This window comes from Phragmites australis, chromosome 5 (genome assembly GCF_958298935.1).
Source record: "Phragmites australis chromosome 5, lpPhrAust1.1, whole genome shotgun sequence".
In the NCBI taxonomy this organism is placed as follows: domain Eukaryota; kingdom Viridiplantae; phylum Streptophyta; class Magnoliopsida; order Poales; family Poaceae; genus Phragmites; species Phragmites australis.
This window is the reverse complement of record NC_084925.1, coordinates 25,106,879-25,113,810: the sequence shown is the minus strand read 5'-3', so window position 1 is coordinate 25,113,810 and position 6,932 is coordinate 25,106,879. Positions and strand designations below refer to the sequence as shown.

General features: G+C 43.0%; 1 pseudogene; it reads left to right on the top strand.

The window, feature by feature from the left end:
- The first annotated feature begins 2,315 nt into the window (after positions 1-2,315).
- Positions 2,316-3,686, top strand: LOC133917889 (fasciclin-like arabinogalactan protein 16; annotated as a pseudogene).
- The last annotated feature ends 3,246 nt before the right edge of the window (positions 3,687-6,932 follow it).

The following is a 6,932-nucleotide window of genomic DNA, read 5'->3' as shown; positions in this document are numbered from 1 at the left end:
AAGCTATTTTTCGAGACAACTACTGTTCATTTCTACAGGCGGTTCATACGACAGTCCGCTTGAGTAGTAGGCTGGGGCCCCATGCTGTTGTGGACAGCCTGTGCAAACTAATTTCCACAGACAGTTCACATAAGTATTCAACTTAATTGGTCGATTAAGAACCTAACATAAAGATTCATGTAGCGACCACTTTATTTGTATAATGCTGATACCGAAGTCGAGTAGACTCGTGGTCCTTGATTTAGCCGATATCCCCCAAAAATCGTACCAAGGTCTCATCGACATTATATAGAGGTAAAGAAAATCCCCATAAATAAAATTCTTATAAATCATTTATAAATTGATAATTACTTATTGGCATTCGAATAGAGCCTACAAGTGGTATGTAATGAAAGGTGGGATGCACGATACGGTTAAGCCGGATGCGATGGCGGTTCGTACATATTTTTCGATAATAACACACCTCTAATGCTTGTATCTCACTATTTATGACGAAGATTTTTATTGAACTAACGAATATGTTGCGTTTTTATTTGAAATGTCACAAGCAAGGTTTCAACACCGTTCTTTCTATATATTATGTTTGCCAGTTTCTTAAGGTAAACGGGAGGTATACAATGAACCCTGAGAATGTAAGTCATCATTGCGCTTGTATATTCTTATTTGGTTCTATTTCTGTTCTCAGTAGTGTTTTAGCTCTTTAAGTAGTGTTTTCATTTCAGGCACGAATGATCGAACCTACCCACTACTCTCTCAAAGATGAAGATATCCAAAATATCCAACATGACATGTGCCGGTTCATCATGCACGAAGTCATCCACAAGAGTGGCAGATTCTTCGATCTCGTAGGCGAATTGGCTAGCCATCCGAGGCTTTGTGAGTGGTTGATGAAAGAATACTTGTGTTGAATATTTGGCTTGTGATGTAAAAATATAGTACTTGTGAATAATTTTGTATTTGTGTTAAATATTAGACTTGTGTTGATTCAAATATTGTTGAAATCTGTCTTGAAAATGTGTTGAAATCTAGAGAGAATAAAATATATGCTATTTATTATTATTTGAATGAAATACATACCACATGCGGATCCTTACGTCGCTCGCCTGTGAAAATCTACCTATCTACAGACGGTTGCAAAAGAGGCAGCATGTGGAAAGCTATTTTCACAGACGGTTTACTTAAGTAACCGACTGTGATAATCAATTTAGACAGACGATTACTTAAGAACCGCATGTGATAATCGATTTAGACAGACGATTACTTAACAGAACCGCCTGTGTAAATCGATTATCACAGGTAGTTCCTTAAGTGAACCGCTTATGATAATAGGTTTTCACAGATGATCTCTTTTACATCGTGGAAATCGTCCATTTTTACAAGCTTCGATCACAGATAAGTTGGCTAAACGTATGTGCAAATAAGTTATAACCCGTCGCTAAAAATAATTTTTTAAGTAGCGTCGGCTGCCCGTCAGGAGCCGCCGCGCGCGCCTAATTGTCACGACTCATGACAAGTTTCCTGATGACATGTTACAAGCAGGAGCAGGCAAGCAAGTATGGATCCATTGCTACGATGGTCCGTGTGCCTTGTACGTAATAGTTTAGGGCTTGGCTTATGCGTTCGGCCTGTAAACCGTTGTAACAGTGAGACTTGGCTCGGGTGTCTGGCTATATGTCCTGCCTCCGCTGTGGAGCACGCGTGCATGAATGAAGTGTAAACCAAAATCCCCAAATATATCTTCTTCATCCTCTGGTTCTCTTCGGGGGACGGTGTCGCCATTTCGATTGGTGCGCCACCAGTTAAAGGTCTAGGTTGAAAAAGATGTCTAATCCTAGTTAAGCCATTCTACCTCCCCAGAGGCCGTGTGGTTTTTTACGGTAGATAATAATTAATATAGATCATCTAATTTTTTATTAACGGTTTAGATTAATCAAATGATATTTTTTTATTGTCTCTTATATCATGGTATTATTTATAGGCACCATAAGGTACTAATTGAAATATAAACATGATAAATTTATAAATAATTAGATTTAAATAGGATAAAATAGTAATAATAATTTTAAATATTTTTATGGATTCATATTTATTGCTTAATTGTACGCTAGGGTTCTTCATGGCCCTAGCGCGCGCTTCTGGACGTTCTTGCTGCAGCAAGGGGGCCCGATACGCGTCTGACTCCACCGTAGCCGCTGCCGACTCCCTCGCCTTTAACTCCCAGACCGCAGCTGTAGGGTTCGGAGAGGGGGGGCGGCGGAGGGCAATGTGGTTCTTGCGGTGTCGTCTCGGCCGCCCCCACCGGGTCTGGGAAGCACCACTTCGACGGGCTCAACCAAGTGAAGGATTTCATCCAGACCCTGCCCCTGTACGGCGGCTACAACGAGCTCGCCGACATCCTCGTCAACCTCACCTCGCTCGGTACCGAAATGGGCCGGCTCGTCTCCGAGGGGTATGTGCTCACCGAGCACGCGCCCAACGATGAGGCCATGGCGTGCCTCAGCCTCACCACGGACCAGCTCAGCGAGCCAGGCTCGCCGGAGAAATCCTGTACTACCACATGATCCTGGAGTACCAGACCGAGGAGTCCATGTACAAAGCCGTGCGGCGGTTCGGCAAGGTGCGCTACGACACGCTGCGGTTGCAGCACAAGGTGGTGGCGCGGGAGGCCGACGGCTCCGTCAAGTTCAGGCAGGGCGAGGGATCGGCCTACCTCTTCGACCCGGACATCTACACCGACTGTAGGATCTCCGTGCAGGGCATTGACGTCGTGCTGCTCCCGCCGGACGACAGCAAGGGGGCGCCGACCGGCGCCCCTGACAGGAAACCTCCCACCGTCACCAGCCACAAGAAGAGCAAGGTCCGGCGAGGTCAGTACCTACAGATCAGGACTTGCTCCTTTCTGTTCTACCCGTACCATTATAGATTGCTCAAAAGCAACACGACACATTGTCCTTGCCGAGTACCAGCACTGAAATTTACAGTTCACAATCTATATTGGGGGAGGTTGATAGATGAACTTTGCAATTGGTTAAAATCAATGTGGGTTAATCCGTTGATTGTAAGAAGCTGCCGGCGAGTGGTCGGATTTAGCGGTGGGGATTAATTTATCAGTTGGCGGGGATTAATCGGTTTAGTTGGAGTAGTACCTAAATTGGTTTGCGTTGAGGGAAGGCAAGTGGCAAACTGTTTGGCTTTGTATGGGAAAAATAGGAGAGCTAGCTGTGTTCTGGCTGCAGACACTGATAAATGAACAAGATCAAATTCTGGTACATGATATCAGTGTGCTACAACAACAAGAGGGGCCCATATGTTACCGAGAAAAATTTAGATGGCCTCAAAAGCTATATATATAATCTGAGTTAGACAACGAGATCAACCCAAACCACTAAACCCCTGAGACGGGCCTTTGCTAGCATTCATTGTAAAATTAGATAGCTACTCAGACCTTTGGGCACTTTGCTTGTTGCATTTAATCTCAAGACTAGACTTTAGTGAGAATATACCAAAGCCATCTAGGAATGGGCCGGAACGGCGGGGCCTTAATTATCTCTTTAGGTTCAGTTTTGCCTCACCCAAATTCTATCTGGCCATTGAAACTGGGAAGATACATTTCCGTGACGATCTCGATCGACGGCACAGAAAGTGGACACGGGTTGCACCGGCTGGGGTGCGGGCTGCAGCGCTAGCGCCGGCGCCATGTAGCCGGGCGGGATTAACTGAACAAAAGCGACACCATCCGCGGCGCGTAGGCGAGCTCCTTGATGTCATCGGGTCAACAATGGCCATGTGCGCCGTGGCGGCGCTGAGACGGCCGTTGACGAGGATGCCGACCTAGCACGGTGCCAAGGAGAGGATGCAGATTCGTCCGGCGACGCATGGATCAAGATTGGTGGGTGCGACAAGCATTGCTAATTTACTTGCTTAATTAATAATTTATGCATGTGCACCGGCTTAATTTGTTGCAGAAATGGGAGACGTATATTGTGGACACATCAATCAATCTGAAGAGGTAACATGAGAGTCCAAGACGCTGCTGGCGGACAAGATCACCTATCGGTCTTCCTCAAGTTCATGGACGTATAGAAAGCTTAAAAGATCAGGAAGCATAGACAAGAGTCCAAATATGAGAACCACCTATAGATAAGATAACAAATAGCGTTCATAGCGACCGCTATAGCACCCGCTATTATGGTAGCGGACCTCTGCTGCTACCACGACAAGGTAGCCGCGTCAAGTAGCACGCTAAATATAGCGGTTTGTAAATTAACGACCACAATAGCAGTTAGCGGGTACTATTACAGACTGCAATAGTAGTTAGCGGGCTGCTATTGCGAGTTGCAATAGCAATTAGCCATGATTTGCTTTGCCTTTACATCTTTGGATTTAGGACTTAGCACTTCCATCACTGAGACTTGTGAGAAAAACTTGATGTTTGTTTCTTCTTTTAAGTTATATACTTATATGTTTGTAACTTTGTATTGATTTGTCACTTATTTATTTTTAGTTGCTAATTACTATTTACCATATTATTAAGTTAAATACATGATCTATACTCAAATTGTGAGTATTTTTAAAATTTTGTTATTGAAACTTAGCTCCTGCAGTATCACTCGCTATCCGCAATCTACTATCCCGACATCAATCCACTACCACCCTGCTATCTGCTATTTATTACGTTGCCCATAGATGATAGAGCAAGAACAGTGAAGCCAAGCCAGTATCTTATCTATCTCTCTGTCTATACTTACGCTAACCACAGATTCTGATCAAATTCCCACAATAATCCGAGAAAAAGAAAAATATCTGGCCGTATATCCACAGTGGGATCGAGTTATAGCTGTTGAGATCAAAAGTCTACACGCCATGAAATAGATCTAAAGAATATCACGGGATCATATATACATATAGGGAGCCGATCCTAACTTTCCATGCATGGAAGCCGACTCCGAACTTTCCATGTAAGCGGCCGACTCCACAATGGAGAGGTTCTCCTTTTTTTCTCTGAAAAAGGCCAGCGTAGGAGATCGAGTTGAGAACTGAACAGAAAAGATGCCCGCTTCAAATTGATAACAACGCGACAAGTGAGTTTACGTCGAGCAGCCGTGTTGATCAAGTGATTAGATATAATCAATCTGAAAAACTTAATATGAAACTGGTCGAGTTCATCACGTCAACAACAGCGTGTATATATGTGGACCGTATTAATGACAAGAACACTGAGTCAAGCACGACAAAATACAATACCGGCCGGGTAAAGAATGAAGCTGAAGTTAATTAGCTTGGTTACCGCACAACTCAATCATGTTGAAGATGGAGTGAAGCTTGACGCAAATGCTCGCCTGTGCCTGGGATTTACTTGACGCAAATGCTCGCCTGTGCCTGGGATTAAATCCCAGGCGTCTTTCTAGTTCGGGTTTAATCCCGAGTAGTTAGAGGTACATGTGCGTGCATGTTAAATGGTACTACGTGTGTTCCCAGGTAAGGAAGAGTCTTGTGCTCTCTAATCTACCATTACATGAAAAATAGACATAAATGACGGATCATATCGGTCACCTCGAACGCGTTACTGATGACTAATCATTGATGACAGGTCTTTACTCAGCACCAATGAGATCATGGTGACGGGTCATAACATCAACCCTTCACCTTTGAGCGTCTCTCATGTGCTTTGATAGCAAACATAAGTGACCGGTAAACTCTTTACCTGTCAATTATATCCCAACATAAGTGATAGGTAACTAGATTATCCATCACTTATGTCTGTCACACACGTGCTGGAGAAAATACATAAGTGACAGGTAACCTAAGTTACTTATCACTTATATTTAACATAAATAACGGGTAAATATATTACCCGTTACTTATGTTTATGTTGTTCTGCTGGATTGGCCTGCTTCCTAGCTGTATCATAGAGCGTAGCCAGGATTTAGCAGCCGTCTTCTTCCTGCAAATAACAACAACAGCGCATCCAAATTCATAGCGACAAACACACTTATATAAGAACTCACTTCATCACAGAATCGCAAAGGTTATAAAATTCTAATCTATTCATTACATAATCAAAAATGTTACAAAGTTATGATCAACTCATATTACACAAGATATCACAAACTAGGGATTCTATAGTGGAACTCGCCATGTGGACTTATGACTTTAGACACCATGAACTCAACAATCCATCGTCGAATCTCCAGGAGTGCGCCGTTGTTGAAAAAAAGAGCGTCAAATCCATAGAATAATTTGACCTGTAACCAATGTCATGTTACCACAAAATTAAACTAATTATTGAAATTAGTTATGAATCATCTTGTATTGAACTTACATCGTGGGATTTGAGATCCTTCATGCGAAGCATGAGGAGCATGTTCTATGCAACATAGAATCCGCAGGCGTTGCCCGGTGATTGTTGGTGGCACTGCTGAACAGAAAATTTAGTGTTAGATCAAAAGAAAAAAACAATAATAGAGAGCATTTGCTAATCTATTAGGTAGCACTTACTATGAACCCGGTCTTATGTGTCAGTCTGCAGCTGTCTTTCTCGTTGTAGTCAGGTTGAGCTCCAAGGTACTTTTCAAAAGCTCTGCATAAAGAGGGATCAATTAGGGAGTATTTGAATATTAGAAAATTTAAATATGTAAACTAAATCAGGCAGAACTTATGCATCGAGAAGTCCTTTTACAGCGTTGTAATCACACTCTCCAAGTTTGCCTTTTTTTTCTACTGGTCTTGATGAGTCGAGGTACCACACCAAGTTTCACTTGAGGAAAATAACCAGTAAGATCCAATGGTTATTGGTGTTGTGGGCGCCCAACAGGTTGTGCATTTTAGAATATTGTTGCATTGCCCTAACCACTTGGTCCACAGCGAAGTCAGGGTGAAGTTGAATGACCGATATTGTAATGGCCTCAAAGTCAAGAAATGCGATGGAGTCC